We start from the raw sequence: 11,030 nt of genomic DNA, 5'->3' as shown, positions 1-11,030 counted from the left end.
AAATATATAATTATTTTTGTATTTCCACAAAATGCAAATGCTAGATTGAGTGACTTTTACATTTACGTTGCTTTACACATTTGTCTTGCATTTGAATTTATTTCAACTATGAATTTCAACAAGACTTCAAAATCACATTAACTTCAACGTAATTTTTGTTTTGTAAATCATGTAACACTGTGACTCTGCCGTGTGTACTAGTGCTGCTGTACTGTTGTATGAAGGAGAGCATGGCCACAAACTAGGAGAGGGTCATGGCCAGTGGTGGTGGGTTTGAGGAGGACTCCGTAACCAGCCATCCAGAGGCTTCCCTCTATTTGAGTATCTACATTTTTTTTAGGCTACAGGTTTGCTTTACATTTTTTTTACTTACAGTGTTTTGTTCTTCTTTTCTTTCCCTCTTCTGCCTTGTTTCTTCTAAAATCTTGATTGAAGCACCTCCCACCACATGTCCATCCCAACCCCACTACCACCACAAAACTAACATGGAGCACCAGGAAGCAGGAGCAATTGTGCTGCACCCTATATTTCCTTGTAGAAGTTGGAGTACCCCTTTATGGTGAATGTGCACAGTGTACGTTTTAAAGAACTCATCACAGCTTACTTAATGTCATCAACAACTGACTCTTCTATAATTTTCCTGCTAAAATCTGTAATGGATAGCGGAGATACGGCCGCAACAGCAAGCGGCATGGCCGCTATCTCCACGTCGCAGCCGGCGGTTTCCGCCGCGCAGTTACACGCTGGTGCTTTGCCTGGTCCTTCTATTGCTCATAGACTAAGGCGACAGGACCTTTAAGCATCTAGAAGGGGAGTCAGCTGATCAGGCGATCAGCTGACTCCAGCTATGCTCCGGATTGGTTGAGTGACAGGGGCGGCGCTGTGGAGCACTTGCAGTATATATAGGACAGGTTATTCAGTTGCTCCGCGTCTGCTGTTGCAAATGCTATGTGTTAGCACTCAGACCTAGTCAGATCCCAAAGTGTGCTAGAACCAGCAGGAGCTGGGGATCCACACTTAGCCAGATTCTGTTGATAGCTTAATGTACTAATTGAATTGTATTATCTGTTATGATCTGCTAGCTTGACTACTCTTCTGTTTACTGATCCTGTACCTTTGCCTATCTGATATAGTTGCCGACTCTGCCTGAAACACTACTCTGATCTAGCTTTCTGTCTCTGTACCGTATCTGTCCGCTCGTTGCCAAACCTGCTTGTCTGACTCTCCTGTCCTCACCAGTGAGCCTAGTCACTGGTGAGGGATCCTCTGCTAGCATCACCTGCTTCACAGGTGAATACTGGCTGCAGTACTAACTGAATCACCTGCCCCTCAGGTGGTCAGTAGCTGCAGTACAGTCTGAATAATTTTCTTCTCAGGAGATTACTAACTGCAGTACAATCTGAATCGCCTGCTCCTCAGGCGGTCAGTAGCTGCAGTACAGTCTGAATCACCTGCTCCTCAGGTGGTCAATAGCTGCAGTACAATCTGAATCACCTGCTCCTCAGGTGGTCAGTTGCTGCAGTACAGTCTTTATCACCTGCTCCTCAGGTGAATAGTCACTACAGTACTATCCTTTCTACCTGCCCCTTGTGAGAGATCGCGGAAAAGCCGCCGCATGTACTGCAGTAAGGCGACTGTTTCCACGTCCAACGCGGCGGTTTGCACGCAGCAGCGTGCGTCTGGTGTGGCTGGGTCTGTTAGTTCACACAGATGGATGGAGAGCTACGCGCGCACGCCAGAAGTCAGGACCTTTATACCGTCAGCAGAGGTATCAGCTGATCCGGACAATCAGTTGATTCCTGCTGGACTCCTGATTGGCTAAGTGGCTCGGGCGGGGCAGCAGAGTCCAGCAACTATATGTACAGCTTGCTTGTCAGTTGCTGGTTGTCTGCCATTGCGAACACTTACGTGGAAGCATTCAGACCATAGTCAGATCCTACAGTGTGTTTGAACCAGGAGGACCTGGGAATTCACACTGAGCCAGATTACTACTGTATTATATTTGTGTTATACTCCAGACTAGTTCCAGGGTGCTGAGACCATGGACCTCGCACCCAAGACTAGGGAACTGTATTATCATTTGTGTTATTCTCCAGACCTGCTTGTGACGCCCATCTTCCAGGGGTCACTAGCCACTGGGTCTTCTTGCTATTCAGCTTGGGACTCCGCCCCCTTGGATGTCTCATGCTGCTGCAAGATCTCTGCACTTCCAAAGGGAGGTATTTCTCATACTGCCAAGGACCACCTGCTCCTCGGGTGGTCCTCACTCAAAGTTATTAATGTTGCACCAAACACTCACACTATATAGGTGTCCAGAGGTTAGCAATATATCTGTATTATCGGTGGTTCTGCAGATCATCAATAATCAGGTATATATCTGTATTCTTGGTGATGCTGCAGATCACCAATAATCAGATTCTCTCTGCGTGCTGACACCGATTGTTACGGAATGGCAGACCCAAACCAAAAGGACGCACTGTATAGGCATGTTGAAGTCCTGACTACCGCGGTAAACAATCTTTCCGGGGTAACTTTGAACCAACAGACCCAGATCAGCCAGCTATTTGGGGCTATTCAGGAACTTCAATCAGCTATAAACTCAGTGCGATCTCCTCCTAGCACAGACATACGTATGCCTGTACCCAAAAGGTTTTTTGGTCACAGATCTGACTTTCAGAACTTTAGGAATAGAGTGTTATCATACTTTGAGTTGAGGCCTAATTCATCTGGAACCGTGGCACAGAGAATTACGTTTATTAAGACTCTGTTGTCAGGGGATTCCCAGACCTGGGCATATAATCTCCAGCCAGGAGATGGGGCTTTGGCCTCGGTTGAGGCATTTTTTACAGCCATGGCTATAATTTATTATGATCTGGACATTGCCTCTACCGCTGAGCGGAAGCTCAAGACGTTGCGGCAAGGCAAGGATCCGGTTTAAAATTATGCAGCGGAGTTCAGGAAGTGGGCAGTATCTGCGAGATGGGGCTCATTTGCACTGTTGGACTGTTTTTTGGCAGGGTTGTCGGATGCAGTTTATAATGTGATGATTGGACATCCTGAGCCCAAATCTGTAGACGAGGCCATTTCGTTGGCCATACAGATAGATCGCCGTTTGCGCTACCAGAGACAGGTTCGTGGTAGTAATGCTAGAAGGTCTGTCTTACACGACTCTTCTCGATCTCCATTACCCGCAGACGAACCGATGCAAATCGGGTATTCAGGGTTGAGTCAGGTGAAAAAGAGTCACAGAGGGCCAAGAAAACGCAATCTTTATGGTGCTAAGGGGCCAGGAGACTGCTGCCGTCTGGGGTTGGTCAACACCATAGGCAAGCAGTCGTTTCCTTTAAACAATGATCGTCTGCTCCTTCCCTGCTCTATTACATGGGAGTGTCAGACTAGTTCCGCAGAAGCCATTGTGGACTCCGGCTCTGCGGCAAACCTCATTGATTACGATTTTGTTAAAAGATTGGGGATACCTTTGTCCCCACTTGACTGACAGATTCTAGTCACTGCAGTGGATGACTCTCCGTTGCAGAGTAGTCAATCTCTTCTTCAAACACCTTTGTTGTCATGATGTTTAGGGGCGGTGCATGAAGAGAGATTACAGTTCCTGGTTATGCCCATGACAACCTCCACCATTGTTCTTGGTATGCCTTGGTTGCAACTCCACTCCCCACAGATTGACTGGGCTTCAGATCACTTACTGGAATGGTCAGCCTATTGCCATCAGAATTGCTTGGAGAGAGTGGCAGTTTCTGCTACCAAGATACAGGTGGGAGGGGTGGCAGAGCAGATCAAAGCAGAAACTTTAGTTAAAAGTTCCGAGCCTGAGACCGGCCTACCTCGAAAGGTGGTCAGGGCACCTGCGGAGACGGTGAAGGACTGGATGCCTAATCTGGGCCCTTGCCAGAGAGACATTGTAGGGGGTAAAACTTGTCGTCAGACCTCACCGGGTACATTGCAACATTTACTAGGGCCAGGGAAACCCCGGACTAAAGGTCAGACTAGTAGGAGGAAGTCTGTAGAGTGTGAGTTTTCCCCAGGGGACATGGTGTACGTATCCTCTCGGCATGGGGCCCTGAAGCGATTGTCAACCAAACTGGGTCCTACATTCATAGGACCATTCCCAGTGATCAGGAGAGTTAATTTTGTCACCTATGCTGTCGATCTCTCAGCCAGTATGAGAGGTGTAAGATCACTCCATGTGTCTCTATTGAAGCCGGCAGGGCACATGGATTCCCCTCCCTCCCTCCCTGTGATGGTAAAAGACCAATCGGAATGTGAGACAAAAAAGATTCTAGACCCACATTCAGGGAACCCGGTTGGGAAGTGTCCGGAGTCCACCCCTCCGGGGGGGGGGGGGGGGGGGGGGGTTGTACTGTGAGAGATCACGGAAAAGCCGCCGCTTGTACTGGCAGTAAGGCGGCTGTTTCCGCGTCCAACGCGGCGGTTTGCACGCAGCAGCGTGCGTCTGGTGTGGCTGGGTCTGTTAGTTCACACAGATGGATGGAGAGCTACCAGAAGTCAGGACCTTTATACCAGCAGCAGAGGTATCAGCTGATCCAGATGATCAGCTGATTCCTGCTGGACTCCTGATTGGCTGGGTGGCTCGGGCGGGGCGGCAGAGTCCAGCAACTATATGTACAGCTTGCTTGTCAGTTGCTGGTTGTCTGCCATTGCGAATACTTACGTGGAAGCATTCAGACCATAGTCAGATCCTACAGTGTGTTTGAATCAGGAGGACCTGGGAATTCACACTGAGCCAGATTACTACTGTATTATATTTGTGTTATACTCCAGACTAGTTCCAGAGTGCTGAGACCACGGACCTCGCACCCAAGACTAGGGAACTGTATTATATTTGTGTTATACGCCAGACTAGTTCCAGGGTGCTGAGACCACGGACCTCGCACCCAAGACTAGGGAACTGTATTATCATTTGTGTTATTCTCCAGACCTGCTTGTGACGCCCATCTTCCAGGAGTCACTAGCCACTGGGTCTTCTTGCTATTCAGCCTGGGACTCCGCCCCCTTGGATGTCTCAGGCTGCTGCAAGATCTCTGCACTTCCAAAGGGAGGTATTTCTCATACTGCCAAGGACCACCTGCTCCTCGGGTGGTCCTCACTCAAAGATATTACTGTTGCACCAAACACTCACACTATATAGGTGTCCAGAGGTTAGCAATATATCTGTATTATCGGTGATTCTGCAGATCATCAATAATCAGGTATATATCTGTATTCTTGGTGATACTGCAGATCACCAATAATCAGATTCTCTCTGTGTGCTGACACCGATTGTTACGGAATGGCAGGCCCAAACCAAAAGGACGCACTGTATAGGCATGTTGAAGTCCTGACTACCGCGGTAAACAATCTTTCCGGGGTAACTTTGAACCAACAGACCCAAACACTCACACTACATTAGGTGTCCTGTGTCAAGCTATACTCGTATTTTTGGTGATTCTGCAGATCACCATATAACCAGGTATAACATCTGTATTCTTGGTGATACTGCAGATCACCAATAATCAGATTCTCTCTGCGTGCTGACACCGATCGTTACACCCCTCAGGTGATAGTGGCTACACTACAGTCTGAGTCACCTGCTCCTTGGGTGACCAGTACGGTTGTTAATTATAGTTCTACCCACTCCTCGGGTGAACTATCTCACTATTGTCTTTATCTCCAGCTTGCTGGAGTTTGTATTCCTGTGTTATATAGAGATATTCCTATCTCCCAGCTCCTCTGGGAAAGTGGGTAGCTCTATCATTAATGTTGCACCAAACACCTACCATTACATTGGTTGTCCTTTTTCTGGCTATACCAGTATTATTGGTGATTCTGCAGATCACACATAATCAGGTATAGCATCTGTATTGTTGGTGATACTGCAGATCACCAATAATCAGAGAAATCTGTTCTCGCTGACACCAATCGTTACAGAACAGCAGACCAAACATTATGGACACACTGCGTAGTCATGTTGAAGTCCTGACCACCGCGGTAAACAATCTTTCCGGGGTGATCATTAACCAACAAACCCAGATTACACAACTGTCTGGGGCTGTTCAGGTACTTCAAACGACTATTGATACAGTGCGATCCCCTCCAGTCATGGACCTTCGTATGTCCGTACCTGAATTGTTTTCTGGACATAGATCTGACTTTCAGAATTTCAGGAATTGGGTGTTGTCTTATTTTGGGTTGAGGCCCAATCTGTCAGGATCTGAGAACCAGAGGGTAACATTTATAAAGACCCTACTGTTAGGAGATTCACAAACATGGGCACTTAGTCTGCAGGTTGAGCATAAGGCCTTATCTTCAGTTCAGGAGTTTTTTAAGGCCATGGCCATTATATACGATGATCTGGATATTGCTATCACTGCTGAAAGGAAATTTAAGACTCTCAGGCAGGGCCGTAATCCGGTGGAGGTTTATGCCGCAGAGTTTAGGAGGTGGGCTGTATCAGCTAGATGGGGAACGTATGCATTGTTAGATTGTTTCCTGTCAGGATTGTCTGATGCAGTTTCTGATTTGATGTTAGGGTATCCTGAACCTAAATCCCTAGACAAAGCAATTTTGTTGGTGGTACGGGTTGATCGCCGCCTTCGTTATCAAAGACAGACCCGTGGGAGAAACGCTGTAAGATCTGTTTCCTACGCCTCTTCTCCACCCTCGTCAACTCAAGACGAACCGATGCAGATCGGTCACTCTAGGTTAACGCAAGTGGAAAAGAATCGCAGAAGGTCAGAAAGACTCCGTCTATACTGTGCCGAGGAGGGTCATATTGTCCAGAATTGTCCTAAAGAAGTCGGGAAACGCTGCCGCCAAGGTGTAGTCAGAGGTAATACCCTAGGCGAGCCGTTTTACCTCTAAACAATAACCGTTTGCTCCTCCCTTGCTCCATTACCTGGGAGGGGAGGGCCATGGCCACAGAGGCATTCATGGACTCGGGCTCTGCAGCTAATTTTATAGACTATGACTTTGTGAAAAAATTGGGTATTCCTTTACTCCCGCTGGATCGGCAGATTCTGGTCACAGCGGTAGATGATTCTCCGTTACAGTGTAGACAGCCTCTTTCCCAGACTCCCTCGTTGTTATGTACTATAGGGGTGCTATATAAGGAGAAACTACAGTTCTTTGTCCTGCAAATGGCAACCTCTACCATTATCCTCGGTATGCCCTGGTTGCAACTACACTCCCCTCAGATTGACTGGGCTTCCGGTCAGCTACAGAGCTGGTCAACCCATTGTCATCATCATTGTTTGGAGAGAGTTGCTGTTTGTGCCACCAAGGTTCAGGTGAAAGGGGTGCCAGTGCAGTATGCAGAGTTTTCTGACCGGTTTTGTCCCAAATCAGCAGACAAACTCCCACCTCATCGAAGTTTTGATTGTCCCATTGAGTTAAGATCAGGTTGTATGCCTCCTAGGGGTCATCTCTATAATTTGTCTGGGCCCGAGAAGCTGGCTATGCAGGAATACATTAAGGAAAATTTGGCCAAGGGCTTCATCCGTCCTTCCAGATCCCCAGCGGGGGCTGGGTTCTTTTTTGTGCAGAAGAAGGACGGTGGGCTCAGACCTTGTATTGACTATTGGGGGTTAAATAAGATCACAGTGAAAAATCTCTATCCACTGCCTTTGATAGACGATCTGTTTGCTCAGGTGACCAATGCCAGTATTTTCTCTAAACTGGACCTTCGAGGGGCATACAACCTGGTACGCATTAGGGACGGTGACGAGTGGAAGACGGCGTTCAACATGCCTGACGGGCACTACGAGTATCTGGTCATGCCCTTCAGGTTGTGTAATGCGCCTGCTGTCTTCCAAGAATTGATTAATGAAGTTTTTAGGGAGGTTCTGGGAAAATTTGTGCTAGTGTATTTGGACGATATACTGATCTTTTCTCCCACCCTAACGGAACATCGTAAACATGTGAAGTTTGTGTTATGTAAATTAAGGCAGAACTCGTTGTACGCCAAGTTGGAGAAGTGCCTCTTCGAGGTCACTCAAGTCCCTTTTCTGGGATATATTATTTCCACTTCAGGCCTTTCCATGGATCCTGAAAAAGTCTCTGCTGTGTTGGATTGGCCGCAACCTGTAGGTTTGAAGGCACTCCAGAGATTTCTTGGCTTCGCCAATTACTACAGGAAGTTTATCAAAGGGTTTTCCTCTGTAGTGTCGCCCCTAACCAACCTTACCAAAAAAAAGGGCTGACACTTACCATTGGTCGGCAGAGGCACAGTCTGCCTTTGCGACACTTAAAAAACTATTTTGTTCTGCTCCCATTCTGAGACACGTGGATGTCACTTTCCCCTTCATCGTTGAGGTAGATGCATCAGAGATTGGGGTTGGGGCTGTACTGTCTCAGCGCTCTGGCTTACAAGGCAAACTCCATCCCTGTGCCTTCTTTTCTTGTAGGTTCTCTCCAGCTGAGAGGAACTACGATATTGGCAATCAGGAGCTTCTGGCCATTAAGTTAGCCTTTGAAGAGTGGCGTCATTGGCTTGAAGGGGCATAACATACAATTACAGTTTATACTGATCATAAAAACTTGGAGTACATTGAAGGGGCCAAAAGACTCAGTCCCCGACAGGCCCGCTGATCCCTGTTCTTTTCAAGGTTCAGATTCGTGATAACGTACACCCCAGGAAGTAAGAATGTCAAAGCAGATGCATTGTCTAGGTGCTTTGAGCCTGAGACAGTTCTGCCTGCAACCCCTGAGACCATCTTACCTCAGAAACTGGTGGTAGCAGCCACGGAAACCTTGGAGGATTGGGCAGTTACTTTAGGGCCTTACCAACAGGATATCCCAGAAGGGAAGCCCGAGGGGGTTCTCTTTGTACCACTTCCCTTTCGCTTACAACTCTTGCAACTATTCCATACCCATAAGAATGCAGGGCATCCCGGAGCTGCTCGAACTCAAGACCTTTTGGCTAGATGTGTATGGTGGCCATTTTTGGCACTTGATTGCAAGGAGTTTGTAAGGGAATGCTCTGTGTGTGCCAGAAGTAAGCCATCTCATCAGGCACCGGTGGGTACACTTCAGTCTCAACCAGTGCCAAATGAACCCTGGACTCATTTGTCTATGGACTTTGTGGGGGAACTCCCCAGCTCTGAAGGCAAGACGGTCATTTGGGTGGTAGTTGATAGGTTCAGTAAAATGGCTCATTTCGTGCCTCTGAAGGGACTCCCCTCGGCCCAGGAATTGGCTGATCTCTTCATCCAGCACATTTTCCGGCTGCATGGCATTCCGGAAAATGTAGTGTCAGATAGGGGAGTCCAGTTTATGTCAAAACTCTGGAGAGCCTTTTGCCATCAGCTCAATATGAACCTTTTCATCAGGCTACCACCCACAGACCAATGGACAGACCGAAAGGGTTAACCAGTCTTTGGAACAATTTCTTAGATGTTATGTGGCAGATGCGCAATCAGATTGGGTAAAGTTCCTGCCATTTGCGGAGTTTGCGCATAATAATCTGAAGAGTTCTTCTTCAGGTTTTTCTCCATTTCAGGTGGTCTAAGGGAGATCTCCTAAGTTTTCTCCTTTCCCAGTGGCATCTTCTCCCGTTCCGGTCCTAGAAGATTGGCAAAGGGCTTTGAGGGAGATTTGGGTCTTAGTGAAGAGAAATCTGGGGAAAGCCTTCCAGACTCAGAAAAAACAGGCAGATAAGAGACGGTCTGAAGAGTGGAAGATTTCGTCAGGAGATAAAGTGTGGGTGTCTACTCGACATCTAGCGTTGAAGCAACCATCACCCAAGTTAGGACCCAGATTCATAGGCCCATACCGTGTGTCCAAAAAGATTAATGATGTGACATATGTGATTGATCTCCCAGCCAGCATGAGAGGTGTGAGATCATTCCATGTTTCCTTGCCTAAGCCTGCTGTGCATTTGGATTCCTCACCCCCCCCCCCCCCCCCCTGGGATGATTGACGACTAACCTGAGTATGAGATCAAGAAGATTTTGGATTCTCTATTGGTGCAGAATTCTGTACAGTACCTGGTCCATTGGAAGGGGTATGGCCTAGAGGAGAGAACTTGGGCGCTGGATTGTCACATGCATGCGGAGGAGTTAAAGAAAGAGTTTCATGAGTTACACCCGGAGAAACCGGGTAGGAAGTGTGCTTTGCCTGGTCCTTCTATTGCTCATAGACTAAGGGCTATGCGCGCGCCAGGCGACAGGACCTTTATGCAACTAGAAGGGGAGTCAGCTGATCAGGCGATCAGCTGACTCCAGCTATGCTCCGGATTGGTTGAGTGACTGGGGCTAGCTTTCTGTCTCTGTACCGTATCTGTCCGCTCGTTGCCAAACCTGCTTGTCTTACTCTTCTGTCCTAACCAGTGAGCCTAGTCACTGGTGAGGGATCCTCTGCTAGCATCATCTGCTTCACAGGTGAATACTGGCTGCAGAACTATCTGAATCACCTGCCCCTCAGGTAGTCAGTAGCTGCAGTACAGTCTGAATCATCTGCTTCTCAGGAGATTACTAACTGCAGTACAGTCTGAATCGCCTGCTCCTCAGGTGGTCTGTAGCTGCAGTACAGTCTGAATCACCTGCTCCTCAGGTGGTCAATAGCTGCAGTACAATCTGAATCACCTGCTCCTCAGGTGGTCAGTTGCTGCAGTACAGTCTTTATCACCTGCTCCTCAGGTGAATAGTCACTACAGTACTATCCTTTCTACCTGTCCCTCAGGTGATAGTGGCTACACTACAGTCTGAGTCACTCACTCCTCGGAGGATCAGTACGGTTGTTAATTATAGTTCTACCCGCTCCTCGGGTGAACTATCTCACTATTGTCTGTATCTCCAGCTTGCTGGAGTTTGTATTCCTGTGTTATATAGAGATATTCCTATCTCCCAGCTCCTCTGGGAAAGCGGGTAGCTCTATCATTACTGTTGCACCAAACACCTACCCTTACATTGGTTGTCCTGTTTCTGGCTATACCAGTATTATTGGGGATTCTGCAGATCACACATAATCAGGTATAGCATCTGTATTGTTGGTGATACTGCAGATCACCAATAATC

This window comes from Hyperolius riggenbachi, chromosome 1 (assembly GCF_040937935.1).
Source record: "Hyperolius riggenbachi isolate aHypRig1 chromosome 1, aHypRig1.pri, whole genome shotgun sequence".
Lineage (NCBI taxonomy): Eukaryota > Metazoa > Chordata > Amphibia > Anura > Hyperoliidae > Hyperolius > Hyperolius riggenbachi.
The sequence above is the reverse complement of the archived record's forward strand: the minus strand, read 5'-3'. Positions refer to the sequence as shown.